The sequence below is a fragment of the Nicotiana attenuata genome, chromosome 2 (assembly GCF_001879085.1).
Source record: "Nicotiana attenuata strain UT chromosome 2, NIATTr2, whole genome shotgun sequence".
NCBI lineage: Eukaryota > Viridiplantae > Streptophyta > Magnoliopsida > Solanales > Solanaceae > Nicotiana > Nicotiana attenuata.
This window is the reverse complement of record NC_031990.1, coordinates 53,440,748-53,456,347: the sequence shown is the minus strand read 5'-3', so window position 1 is coordinate 53,456,347 and position 15,600 is coordinate 53,440,748.

The window sequence follows — 15,600 nt, the reverse complement described above, 5'->3', positions numbered from 1 at the left end:
ATATACATCAAACCGTACTTTCGGACCAGATTAAGAAGTGAATATACATATAAAAAAAAAGGATATTAAAAGTGTTAAAACCTGATAACTTCAAATAAGTGTTAAAACCTGATAACTTCAAATAAACAATCACTATATAACTACACTGAATTTGCAAAAAATGAAGGTGAACAATATAAAAATTTAGAAATTGAAAATACCCAAATTCACAATATGAGGCAAAAAGTGGATTCAAAAATCTGGAATAATTTAGTTTCTATTCAATGATTGTGATACTTACCTAACTACATTATCTTCGTTTGCTATTCGTCATGCTACAGGAATTTATACTTTCTTTTCCACCGTTATAATTTACAAAGTGAACTTTAAATAGTCTATCAAGAAATATAATATTTTGCAACAAAAATATTAACTACCTAAAAAGATAAAGATCGCCAAAAGGCAAGATCATAAATTGGGAAAGTAAAGAGTACCCATTAGAGACTTTTTCATGAGATGGTTTTTATCTAAATTAATTTTGTAGAGGCTTGTTCCCGTTCTTTCTTTCTTGGGATTAGAAAATTAAAGAAAACAGAGATGGCCAAGAATATAACTAGATCTAAAAGCCTGAGAACTTACAATTCTAAAAGCAATAGAAGAGCAGCAACCAAGGATGAAGCAACGAAGAAATAGAAGCAGCTTGACGGCATTGGAGCAGCCGTGGCGTGAAAACTGTTTTGCTACTTATTCCTATAGGGTTATCTTGGACTTATGAGAATTGGCCGAAAATTAAGTGTAATTTTGGTGGGAAATTTTTTGAAAAATATTTTTTATAAGTAATTTTTAGGGTACGCTTGTTGTATTTAGTATGACAATATAGCAACTGTCCAAAAATGTTGCAATATAATTAAAAAGCATGGCCAATTTTTTTTTTAGGCAACACTTAGAAAATGTTATCTTTACAACTAAACGGAACGCTTTATAGGTGTTACCTTAAAACCCGTGGCCAAAGTCTTTACTCAAAGGTCACGTCTAAAAAGTGTTCCTATAGATACTTTTGGCAACACTTTTGAGCATTGCCTAAATAAGTGTGGCTATAGGCCTAAAATGTTGTAGTGTATACTGGATGCAATAATACTATGCATTTATTTTTATCTATTGAATCAAGATTTTGAATCCACTATGTATAAATTATGTATATTTTTAGGTAGTGCATCTAGTACAGTCAGACATCTCTATAACAACATCCCCATATAACAACGATTCACTATAAAAGTCAAGTTTTTCTTAGATATGATTTTTAAGTTATATTTTACCTCTCTATAACATCTTTAAACCTGTGACAACAATGTCTATATTTATAGCAGAAAGCTCTTTGTAAAATTGCCCCTCTATAACAGCCATATAGAATCTTTAAGATTACTAATAATGATTCTAAGAATATGCACTTATCTTTTTCATTAAGCAAAGTTTCTATCTTGCATAAGATATAAGATTTGAAGATTTGCACACGATATCTTTTCCATTGGACAAATTCCAAAAAATATTTAGATAGAAAATTTAATTGTTAAGCTCTTAGATTGTCTTCAAGGGAAAGTTATTGGATACCTTTCTGCTAAAAATTTGGACATGAATCTTCGCTAATTCAAGCGTTATATCGCTAGTAAGAGAATGAAATCTACGAAACAAGCTATAATTACAAAGTTCTTCCATCAATCTTGAAATTTTTTATTTATTTAGGTAGCTTTAAAATGTCCACCTTAGAGTTTAAATCTTTATATTTTTAGTTATGAATTTATTAATAAAATATTAGCTTTCTTCAATATATAATTAGTGCAACATGCAAATCTTTTGAGATTTTAAATTTGAATAATTGTCTTATTTTTTATGAGTAACAATGAAAAAGGAAAAATAATTGATTTCTGAATAATTTTTATCTATAACTGCCAAAAACTATTTTAGCGTTAAATGCTGTTATAGGTGTATTACAGTCATTCACTATAAAAGCCAAAAAATATCGGAACAAACGACGTTGTTATAGGGAGGGTTTACTGTAATTCCAACGAACGATGAATCTTAGGAGATAGTATTAAAAGCTTAAATAGGTATAGATACTGATAACATATGCTGTGGTATACCATGCAGGCCAGTTTCTTTTTGAAAGAAAAAGTGAGAAAGAGAGATACTTAAAAGTTAAAACATTAGTCATATAACATTATTTGATTGAGTAATTAATTAATAGATGTAGGAGTCACATGGAGAATCATAACGCTTCCAACAGGACAAGAAATATAATATAACGTACCTAGGCGGATCCAGGATTTAAAGGTAGTGGGTGCACTGTAACAGTACCTTAACAATGTTTATAGGCAGTAGTGTCACGACGAAAACAATTACTCGATGGCTTTAGGCGGACTGGCGGACTAATAACTGGTGGTTGCATGTGGGCTTTGAAAATTAGGAAAGAAGTTTTCTGTGTGGAGAGAGATAATTGGAGAAGAAGTTTTTGATTTAGGGATTTAACTAAAAGTAAATGGGGTGGGTCCATTGGAAAAAACTAAATCAAATACACTAAGTAAAAGAAAAAAGGAATGGGGTAGTAGCTAAAAATAGGGCCTTTGGGCTGACCATATTTTCCAAGAGAAAATCTTAGTTTATACTCATTAATTCCAAACTATTTACCCTTTAATGCTCATGCCCAAATTACTTACTTCTCCTACCCATGCGACCCAAACTATTTACCCGCCCTTTATTCTATTCGCACTGCCACTGCCTCACCAACCGCAATAAAGGGCTCCTTAATTTCAAATGAGTCCAGTTTTTAATCTCTCTGCTTCTTTGTCAAGAGAGTTAGAATTCTTTACTTTTCTTTTTAGTTTATTATAATAACTTCACTTTTAGAACTCTGCTATTTGACCTGCTTTTTATTTAAGAACTTTTTTAGCCTATGTCTAAAACTTTCGGCCATTATCATTTGGGGAAAGTTTGCGTATGAACTCGAAGAAAACCAGTACTCCCATGTACTAGCTTTTATGTGTATTTGAATATTCACCATTATTGGGCTTGAAGCTCTTGAATTTAAAATTTTTATTTTGAAGATTTCTTGTTTGATTCAAAGTGAGTGCTGTTAAATATTGCTTATAATACCTTCTGGAAGTTCATACTGAAATTTGATAGCATTTGGAGCTGATTTGAGGTGATTGAGATCGAAATTTTCAGCTGAAAATCGAAGAAGAACACATCTACCCAATAGTATACTGCTACGGTATACATATGCTATAGGAGTATATAGCTATACTCCAACAGTATACTATAGGAGTATATAGTTATACTGCAACAGTATACAATATATTGTTATAGTATACTGTAATAATATGCAATATACTGTAACAGTATGCTGTAATATTATACAATATACTATAATAGTATACTTATTACCCGTAAATTTCACTTGCCTTTTCCCTTTTAATTTGCTTTAAGCTTTTACCCAGCGTTAGAGGCAAATTGAAAATGCAAAAAAAAAAAAAAACTTATAGTATGCTATATAATGTAACGGTATACTCTTACAGTTAGATCCTTTTAGAATTTTTTGAAATTTTTATTGACAACTGATATTATTTCAGTTTAATAATTGAATTAAATTTTTTTTTAACTCATTGCGTACAATTGTACACCCTGTTGGTATAGCTATATACTATACCGGTATCATATGTTAGTTAATATTTTCTGATTGTATTAGCTACATTTAATTGGCACACAATTTGATTTTTCTTTAGTAATAATATTTTTAAAAAAGAATAATAAAAATAGTGAAAACAGTAAATGAAATTAGATTATGAAGAGAAAAAAATATATAAAAAAAGAAGTTAAATGAAATTAGAAAAGGAAAAAAGAAAAAAATAAGAAGAAAACGAGAAAAAAGAAAGAAAAGAAGCATAGAAATAAAAAAGAATTGGAGAATAAAGAAAAAATTCCCCACATAAACTACTATGGGTAGAAAATGTAATTAGTTTATGGGTAAACAAGGGTAAATAATTTTATTTTTGTGGGTAACTGTGTCAAAACCCCAATTTCCAACTAAAATATGGGCTATCATATTAAATTATCCTACTGAAAAATAAAAAACGTGGGAAGCAGATATGTAGTTGTAGAGATTAGGACTCAGGTATTTGGCATGAAACCAGCAGCACCAACCAGTGCACCGAAAGTGCTTTTGAGTCTGAGGGGTCACAGATATATATATATCATAATTTGAAAGTATATACACATATATATCGATAGTTTCTTCCGAAGTTGTCGGGTGCCGGTGACCCCTCTCCTCTCCACGTGGGTCCGCCCCTGCCTACTAATACATGGGATCGAGGTATATTTGGAGCTGCATACAATAGTACCGCGAATTTAGAAATATTAAATAATAGTACTCCTACAGTCCTACTTCACAACGTATCTGATCTTCTGATTTTAACAATAATACTTTTTACCAACTTTTATTGACACACCATCTTTTAAGGTGCTTCTTTTTTACTCTTAGTATTTCTTTTAAATTTTACTCGTGTGAAAAATGACATTTTACTGCTATTGTTACAGCTCACTCGGCTTAGCTTACACTCTGTTTGGATCATTATTCCCTATCGTTTTATAATGTATTGTATTGTATTGTATCGTATTGTACCGTATCATTTTATGAATACAATGTTTGGATATATTGTATTGTTTGTTATTGTTAAATAATATTTTGTTGTTTGGTTTGACTGTATCGTACTGTACTGTAACTGATAAGTTTACTAAAATACCCTCAATTGTTTAAATATTAAATTTATCAAAATTATGTATAAAAATAATTTTAAAAAACAAAACAGAAGAAGGCAAAACACAATAAGGAAGCAGAACAAAGGAGCGAGACAGAAAAAGGCAAAACAAAGGAGCACAATTAATTAGAATTGAGTTACTAGCAAATTAGGAGAAAAAAATTAAACATGAGGCAACAAAACACCTTTAACATTGGTCTGGAAAAAAACAAAGTAGGTTATAAGTTGGAGATTTAGAGCTAAAATAGAAAAAAGATAAAGGGTAAAATTGAATTATAGAGTAATAAGTTAGGGCATAATTGGAAAGAAAAATAGGAAACAATCCCACCACACCAAATCGGTTGTTTCAAAAAAGGGGACTTTTCATTGTTCCGGAACAATGGATTTAATAATACGATACAACCAATTTTAATGAAACAATCAAAACAAATATTGTTTTTGGATAATAATACAATACAACGAGGAACAATCATCCAAACAAGCTGTTAAGATGGACTGATGGAGCAACGAATTAGTATATTTAAAATGAATGTTCAATTTCTAATTAACAAAACCGTTATATCTCCATTTTGTAATTTTTTGTTCCTATCCATTGATAGATGGATTAGAAGCACTGGCATTCACATAGACTATCAACATAGAATTTTTTTTTAAGCTGAATATTTAGCAAATTTCATTCTCGACATATATTGCAAGCTTAGTCCAAGTGTACGTACTTGTAAGCATTAATTTATAGTAATTTTATCATTTCTTCTCTTGCATTAATTTGTCGTCGTCATTTTTAAGTGAAGATTAAATCATCTTGATTCTTTACTAGGTTGTGAAGCACCATTGGTGTATATGTAGAATATTTCAGAAATCCAAACAAGCTCTTTTTTGCTTGGAGGTCTCAGTCTAGTTCACATCAAATCATGTATAGTTCAAAAAAATAAAAAGATAAGAAATCAAAAAGTTAAAATGAAAATCACAGAAAAAGATTTAAATTATACATATACTATTTATATACGTGATGTGTGGCTATAATTCTATATTTTAGTACATTATTTACCTTACATTTTATGTGCTTTAATGTTAAACTACACTTTATTTGTGCGTAATGGAGTCTATGTGTAAGTGCATTGGAGATGAAATTAGAGCAGAAGGAATATGTAAAGTGTAAAGAGTGCTCGAAAACAGTTGGAAAGACGAAAGAAAGAATTGAGCAGCGGAAGAAATGAAGAAACCCTTGGACCACTTCATAGTCCGTCCTACATATCGAGAGCTGAGACACACTCTTTGTGGTGTCACTTTTGTGGCGGCTTGGGTGCGGGATATTAAAACCAATCGCCATAGGAAATTCCCAAAGAAGAATATGAAGGCAGAAGCGCGAGTATGGTTGAAATTGATTAATACACGGCACCTACCGTGCAGCCATGACACTCTCATTAGCCGTGAGAGGACTTGTGTGTTATATTTCTTAATGACGGGCCAAAGGGTGAATGTGGGCCACTTGATCCATTACCAGATGACCCAAGTGCAAACTAGCAAGAAAATTGACCGAATGCCCTTTGCAAACATGTTGACTCAGTACTTGCGGCAAGAAGCGGTGGAGGAGGAGAAAGAGTTCGATCACATCATTGCTCCACCCCTAAGACTAACGGACCTCACAAATGTCCGGATTAGGGAGGAGAATACCACAACTTCACTGACAGGGGCTGAGCGCAATGCACGCGATAACAGCTTTATGGCCCATTTATATGGGATGATGGACTTGCAGCTTCGGATAGGGGGACGACCAGCCACTACAGAGGAGATAGCCATATTAAAGCAGCTGGGAGAGCTCTAATTGATTGTGAAACTAGAGAGCTAAAAATGAGACTGAACGATGAAGAAATAACATTCAATGTGCAGAAGTCTATGCAGCAACCAATTAAGTGAATTTGCTAACTGCTCTCTGATAGAAGCTGTGGATGTGCTTTTGGAGGAGGAAGATGAGGCTCTGAACGCAAAAGACCCTCTAGCAGCCTGCCTCATGAACTTAGAAGAGGTAGATGGTGAGGACATAGCGGATTGGGTTTTGTCCCTTGAAGTTCAAGGGTACTGGAAAAGAGAGCTTGAACTCGAGCCTTTACACTTAGAAGAAAGAAAGACCCCTCCAGCTAAGCCATCAATTGAAAAGCCACCACAGTTAGAGCTAAAATCGCTCCCATCTCACCTCAGGTATGCTTTCTTGGGACCTAACTCAACTTTACCTGTTATTATCTAACCTAGTTTGTTAGATGTGCAGGCAGAACAGCTTTGCAGGTGTTGATGGAGTGCAAGACGGCAATTGGTTGGACCATTACAGATATTAAGGGTATCAACCCGGTATTTTGTATGCATAAGATTTTACTAGAAGATAGGCACAAACCTTCCAGAGAACATCAAAGAAGGCTGAATCCCAACATGAAAGAAGTGGTGAAGAAAGAAGTGATCAAGTGGTTAGATGCGGGAATCATCTTCCCCATCTTTGACAGTAACTAGGTCAGCCCAATTCAGTGTGTGCCAAAGAAGGGTGGAATGCGTAGTGCAAAATGAGAATAACGAGTTGATCTCAACAAGAACAGTAACAGGTTGGCGAATCTGTATGGATTACAGAAGGTTGAACAAGGCTACCCGGAAAGACCATTTCTCACTGCCATTCATTGATCTGATGCTAGATAGATTGGCAAGGAGGTCCCACTTCTGCTTTCTGGATGGATACTTGGGGTATAATCAGATCTCTATTGCCCCGGAGGATAGAGAGAAAATGTCGTTCACCTGCCCTTATGACATCTATGCCTTTTGGAGAATGTCGTTTGGTCTATGCAACGCACCCGCCACATTCCAAAGGTGCATGATGGCTATCTTCACAGATATGGTAGAGGAAATAATGGAGGTTTTCATGGATGACTTCTCAGTGGTGGAGAACTCATTCGATGATTGCCTTATGAACTTGAAAAGAGTATTGAAGAGGTGTATGGAGACTAATCTAGTATTAAACTGGGAAAATTCCATTTCACGGTACAGGAAGGTAAAGTCTTGGGACACCTAGTATCGAGTAAGCGCATTGAAGTGGATCGCGCAAAGGTTGATGTAATAGAAAAGTTGCCACCACCCATTTCCGTCAAGGCAATAAGAAGTTTCCTAAGCCACGCCGGTTTCTATAGGAGATTTATAAAAGATTTTTCCAAAATTGCTAACCCGTTGTGTAAATTGCTTGGAAAATATCACCTTTTTGTATTTTCTGATGACTACAGGGTAGCTTTTGAGGAATTGAAGAAGAGGCTGGTGTCTGCACATATCATAGTTGCAGCCGACTGGGAGCAACCATTTAAGATGATGTGTGATGCAAGCGACTATGCAGTGGGAGAAGTTCTTAGGCAGCGAAAAGATAAAGTCATGTCCAATCTACTACGCAAGTAGAACCTTGAGTGGTGCCCAACTAAATTACACGGTGACCGAGAAGGATATGCTAGCAGTGGTGTTCGCATTTGACAAATTCAGGTCATACCTGATAGGCTCGAAGGTAATTTTTTATACTGACCATGCCGCTCTCAGGTACCTAATTGAGAAGAAGGAGTCAAAGTCGCGCTTGATTCGATGGATGCTACTGCTGCAAGAATTTGACTTAGAAAACGTGACCGAAAGGGAACGGAGAACCAAGTGGCTGATCACTTGTCTAGGCTAGAAGGAGCAGAGAATAAGGTTGAGGTGGAAGAGATTGTGGAGACTTTCCTGGATGAACAACTGTTGCCACGAGCCTTGAGGTAGCGCCATGGTATGCAGACATTGCAAACTACCTGGCGAGCGATATTGTACCCTATGACCTTTCTTCTGCCCAAAAGAAAAAGTTTTTTCGTGACTGTCGCATGTATTATTGGGATGAGACTTATCTATTCAGAATTTGTGTTGATAACATGATCCGGAGATGTATCCCCGAGATAGACCAATACTCTATTTTGCAGGCTTGTCACGCATTCCCATATGGTGGCATTTTGGGGGAGTACGGATATCTGCGAAGGTGTTGGAGTCAGGCTTTTACTGGCCGACATTGTTCAAAGATGCTCACTTCTGGTGAAGGGTTGTGATGAATGCAAACGAACCGGGAATAATTCTGTCACGACCCTAAAATGGACCCGGTCGTGATTGCGCCTATCGTGAAACTAGGCCAGCCGACACAAACCCCCAAACCAACTAAGAAGTTATAATAAGTCATTTAAAGTCATTAATAAGCTATAAATCCCAAAATATAGAGTAGAATAGAACAATGCGAAAACAAACACAGCCCGACATCGGGGTGTCACCAGTCATGAGCATCTAAAATCCGTCTAAGAGTATGAAAAGACAACATAGTCTAATATCAAACTAGTACAATGTGAAATGAAGATAGTAAGGAGAAGCACTAGGCTGCGAACGCCGAGCAGCTACCTAGTCAACTCCGAACAAGCCTACTGGAAAGCAAATCAGCACTCGCTAGCGTGACCCGAGAATCCTGGATCTGCACATAGGGTGCAGGGAGTAATGTGAGTACGCCAACTTAGTAAGTAATAAAAGTAAAGGCAGCTGAGCGATAAGAAAACACGTAAAACACAACATAATGCTACAAAAAAACAGTATAAAACCAGAACCATGCAATAAGACAGTAAAAGCTCGTAAAAACACCTTAGTTCAGTAAAAATCTCTTTAAAACATCTTTCAGTAGTTCAAACGAGTGATGAAAATAGGGAGAAAAGAATAGAAACATAAATCAGTCCCTCGGGCAAAATACCAACAGAACCAGCCCCTCGGGCTATCTCACAATCACTCGTATTAGCCCCTCGGGCAAAATACCAACAGAACCAGTCCCTCGGGCTATCTCACAATCACTCGTATTAGCCTCGGGCAATAACATGAAACAACAACCACCCCTCGGGCAATATCACATCTCACACTGGGTACCCGCGCTCACTGGGGGTGTACAGACTCCTGGAGGGGCTTCTTATAGCCCAAGCGCAATAACAAACCATCTCGTGGCATAATCAAACAGGCACTCAGCCTCATAACAAGCCACCTCGTGGCGTAATAAATTAGGCCCTCGGCCTCATAATCATGAATCAGTACAACACTACTGCGGCGCGCAGCCCGATCCCATAATATCCTCACAACACTGTCCCTCGGCCTCACTCAGTCAGAAATCTTTCAAGCCACTCGGGCAACAGTAAAACATGATGCCTGCTCAGCCCAAAATATCATTTAAAATATCAAAACGGAGTAAATATGGATGAGTTATGAAAATAGTAGAATACAACATCACTGAGAATAAATATGAAGTCAAAATAGTGAGGAATAACAGTAAAAATACCCTAAGGGTGCAAAACAGTTGGCACGAGGCCCAAATATGGCATTCAGCCCAAAACATGCTAATACTTTCCAAACACAATGATATCAAATAGTTTTCAATCAAATACGCGACTTAACAGTCATACGGGACGGACTAGGTCATAATCCCCAATGGTGCACGACCCCACGCTCGTCGTCTAGCGTGTACGTCATCTCAAAGTAGCACAACGATGTGAAATCCGGGGTTTCATACCCTCAGGATAGCATTTACAATCATTACTTACCTCTATCCGGTCCAAACTCTAGCCCGCAATGCCTTTGCCTCTCGAATCGGCCTCCGGATGCTCCAAATCTAACCAAAAACAGATTTATACCATCAACATATGATAAGGGAACAAAGCCCACTCGAAAATAACCAATTAACATCAAAAATCCCAAAATTGACCAAACCCGACCCCCGGGCCCACGTCTCGGATTCTGAAAAAAATTACAAAACTAGAATCCTTACACTCTCACGAGTTCATACATATCAAATACATCAAATCCGGCCACAAATGACCCCTTAAATCCTCAAATCAAAGTCCCAAATTCTAAGCCCTAACTCTCCAATTTTAGGCTTTAGATTCCACAAATTTCATGTTTAATTAGGTAAAAATCACATTAGGATCGAGTATTAAGTCCATAAATCTTACCTCCAAGTGTTTCCCCTTGATTCCATCTTCAATCCTCCTCAAAAAGCTCCAAAATCGCTTGTGAAACTTAGACCCAAAATCGCGGAAATGGTCTTTTAAACATTCTGCCCAGCTATTCACGTTCCTTCTTCGCGAACGCGGTCAACGCCTCGCGTTCGCGAAGCACAAAATCCTGCCGACCACTTATCCCTTCATCGCGAACGCGATACCCTATACGCGAACGCGAAGCCTTAGCTTCTCAACTCATCGCGAACACAAAGAACATTTCTCCAGGACCCCAGCCGCTCACCTTTACTCTACGCGAACGCGGCATAACCATCGCGAACACGATGAGTACTGAACCCAACCCTTCGTGAACACGGGACATCCATCGCGAACGTGAAGGACAAACCTCCTGCCTCACACTCTGACCCTTCGCGAACGCGGGACATCCATCGCGAACGCGAAGGCCAAATGCCTGCAACACCAACAACAGTTTTTCTGCAACTTTTTCCAACATGAAATGATCCGTTCAACCACCCGAAACTCACCCGAGGCCCTCGGGACCTCAACCAAACATGCATATCCCATAACCTTATTCAAACTTGTTCCATCCAACACTCAAAACAATATCAAACACCAAATTGACATCGGATTCAAGCCTAAGAATTCCAAAAACTTCCAAATTCTGCTTTCGATCAAAAAGTCTATCAAACCTCATCCGAATGACCTGAAATTTTGCACACACATCACAAATGACACAACGGACCTACTCCAACTTCTAGAATTCCATTCCGACCCCTATATCAAAATCTCACCTATCAACCGGAAAACGCCATAACTTCTAGGATTCCATTCCGAACCCGAACCCACCAACCCGATAACACATAATACAACTGAACAAGACAATAAGAAGCAGAAATGGGGGAAACAGAGCGGAAACTCATGAAACGACCGACCGGGTCGTTACAATTTCCCGCCGACACGAGATGCCCATGAACCTAATTCAGGAGGTAGAAGTTTTTGGTGTATGGGGAACCGATTTCATGGGGCCTTTTGTCAGCTCATATGGCAATAAGTACATACTCATAGCTATGGACTATGTGCCGAAATGGGTGGAGGCTGTAGCGCTCCCGACGAGTGGTGCAAAGGGAGTCATTGGTTTCTTAAGAAAGAATATATTCACCCGATTTGGCACTCCAAGGGCAATAATTAGTGATGGAGGCACTCACTTATGCAACCGAGCCTTCACAAAGTTGTTAGAAAAATATGGTGTGCGCCACAAGGTTGCCACCCCATATCACCAAGAAACGAGTGGGCAAGTGGAAGTTTTAAACAGAGAGATCAAGAGTGTGTTGACAAAGACCGTGAATGCTACAAGAACGGATTGTGCAAAAACGTAGATGATGCACTCTGGGCCTATCGTACCGCTTTTAAAACTCAAATTGGCATGTCTCCATATAAACTAGTATTTGGGAAAGCGTGTCACTTACTCGTGGAGTTGGACCATAGAGCCTTGTGGGCCTTGAGGCAGCTGAATCTCGACATGGAAATAACGGGTACAAGTATAGTCACAGGGTTGCACGAGCTTGACGAGTTCCGTTACCATGCTTTTGAGAGTACAAGGCTATATAAGGAGAGAATGAAGATGATGCATGACAAACATATTCTTGAACGAAATTTTAAACTTGGAGACGTGGTATTTCTATACAATTCAAGATTGAAGTTGTTTTCGGGCAAGTTAAAGTCTAGATGGTAGGGACCATTTAGAGTAGTGCAGGTGCTATCAAATAGAGCTGTAGAAATTGAGTCCGAGGATGGGACGAATAGGTTTATAGTCAATGTGCATAGGTTGAAACATTACTTGGGCATGGATGAGAAGAAATTGGTATCGGTGACTCGTTTGCAAGATCCAAAAATGCTGAGTGAGCCTTAAGTTCGATTGCTTGCGTCGTGCCACGGCGTTAAATCAGGAGCTTCATGGAAGGCAACCCATTGTAATATTGTATTCGTCATGCCGTGACATTAACTAAGGCACTCGTTGGGAGGCAACCCAATTCGTAGTTGATTTTTAGTGTAGTTTGAATTTTTCTTTTCGTTTTTAGGAACTAACATGTTTGCAGGTAATTTCGGAGAGCCGTGCACTGAACCAGACGTCGCCTGGTCCCCAGCGAGCTTGGCCAGGCAAAAAGCCTTGCATCACCAGATAGAGCCCTCACGTGGGAGCTCGCCTAGCATGGGTTACAGCGAGACGCATCTCGCGCGGAGGCTCGCGTCGCCTGCCTCTGAGCTTGTATTTGAGCACGCCTCAACAGGTAAGTTTTTTTTTATTTTCTTTTTGTTTTGTTTTATTCTAACTTACTCCTACTAAAACCTCACATAAACACACATGCCTAACATAAACTATGCACCCGTAATTCCCCCATCTCACAAAACACTCTCTCCTTTACTTGCAAACCCTACTACTGCCCGCTCCCCTTCCAATTTCCCCCTCCCACACAACCCCATTGAAGGCAAGTAATCCTCCATTCGTTCACTCAATTGCCACACCAAGTCAAGAGCAAGACTTTCTCCTAAACATCTAAGGTATGGTTTTCAAAGTGAGTAAAGGCATGAAATTGGATGACTTTTGGGGTTGTTCTTCATTGTAACAATGTATTTGTGTGTCCCAACCCCATGAACCCCATAGGAATGGTGTTGTTATTGTGTGAACAAGTGGTCCCAAGTGGATTTGGGATGGTGAGGCAATCCCTCACCCCTACAAGAACTCCTATGGCACTAGTGCATGCTAAGTGTTTGTTATAATGCCTCAAAAGCATTCTTTGTCCCCATTGGATCCCGAGTCTCCGGGATTATAAGACTAGTGCTATGTAGTCATGCACCACTTTAAAATCTTAAGTGTGGGGTGGCTCACTGGTAGCCCGATGCTTTGAATGTGGAGGAAGCACCCATGTGTAATTTCTTGATTTTCATGCTAAGAAACGATGAGGTGAAGTCTCAGTAACCTCGAAAATTGTTGATAATCATGTGTTAAATTCTTAAGTGTGGGGTGGCAAGACCATGTTTTGAAAGGTTGCGATACAGCTTAAACTGATTAATGCTCACTTGTGTAGGTACAAATATGCCTCCAAGAAAAGACATCGGTAAAGGCAAAGCCACATCCACTGCTCCGTCTAAGGCTAAGGCTATCTCCGTACCTTCCCCGAAGAAGAGAAAAGGGGGAAGCTACTTCTAGTCAAGGTGAAGGACTGCGAACAGTTGCAGCTATTGTGGCCACCCGTCCACAACCTCAGGGCCAATGGGAATTTGGAATCAAAATCATACCCCCACATGTTAAGGATTGGTACAAGCGTTGTAGGCCAAAACATATACATCGGGAAGCTGCTATTCATGAGCGTCACCTGCAAGCCAAGTACCAAGCTGTTTGGAGAGGCATCAATGAGTTGGGGTTGAGCTATGTGTTCCGAAACACTAGAGATATGAATGTCAATCTTGTGAGGGAATTTTATGCTGGGTTTGATCCAGAGAATCCTGAACAGCTGGTGCCGATTCGTGGAAGGTTTATAGTTTTTCAGCCTCGGAATATGCAATTTCTTAGGTGCTCCGGATGTTCCTGGGGAACCCTTGGACCACTTCATAGTCCGTCCTACATATCGAGAGCTGAGACTCTTTGTGGTGTCAATTCTGTGGCGGCTTGGGTGCGGGATAAGAAAACCAATCGCCATAGGAAATTCCCAAAGAAGAATATGAAGGTAGAAGCGCAAGTATGGTTGAAATTGATTAATACACGGCTCCTACTGTGCAGCCATGACACTCTCATTAGCCGTGAGAGGACTTGTGTGTTATATTTCTTAATATGGGCCAAAGGGTGAATGTGGGCCACTTGATCCGTTACTAGATGACCCAAGTGAAAACTAGCAAGAAAATTGACCGAATGCCCTTTGCAAACATGCTGACTCAGTACTTGCGGCAAGAAGCGGTGGAGGAGGAGAAAGAGTTCGATCACATCATTGCTCCACCCCTAAGACCAACAGACCTCACAAATGTCCGGTTTAAGGAGGAGAATACCACAACTTCACTGACAGGGGCTGAGCGCAATGCACACGATGACAACTTTATGGCCCATTTATATGGGATGATGGACTTGCAGTTTCGGATAGGGGGACGGCCGGCCACTACATAGGAGAGAGCCATATTAGAGCAATGATTCCCGCTCAATGCTCATGCTCAGCAGCTGGTTGGGACAGGTGATGGATACAGACTTCCAGAGGATGAGGATATCAACATACCCGAGCAATCCGAGGCCGAGCCGGAGCAGTCAGATGATGATGAAGAGGAGGAAGCACAAGACGAGGAGTGGGTAGCCTCAGAGGAGGAAGGTGATGACGCAGTTTGATCAGGGAGTTTTTCATCCACCTTACTCATTGTTTTTCTTGTTTTGTCAATTTGTTTATGCACTCAGGACATTGCATGAAATAAGTGTGGGGTGGTAAATTGTAAATATTAGTCTTGTTTTAGTTATTCTATTTTTTAGTTAGTGTCGTTTTAGCCTTTTAGAAAGAAAAAAAATAGAAAAATTGGACTCTTCCCGACGATGGATCTCCTAGATAGTTATTTGAGGGAATTAAGTCTAAAGAAAACACCAAAAGATTTTCTTGTAGGTAGTGTAGTAATTCCCCCTTGGTTTTTCTTTGGGCCGCGGTTCTTTTCCAAGGGTTTTATTTGAACCGGGTTGTAGTTAGTTTAATTTTAGGTAGTAGTAAACCACTGGGCTATGAATTGAATTGCAGCGATATCTCTTGACTTTGTTATGCCTTGAGAAT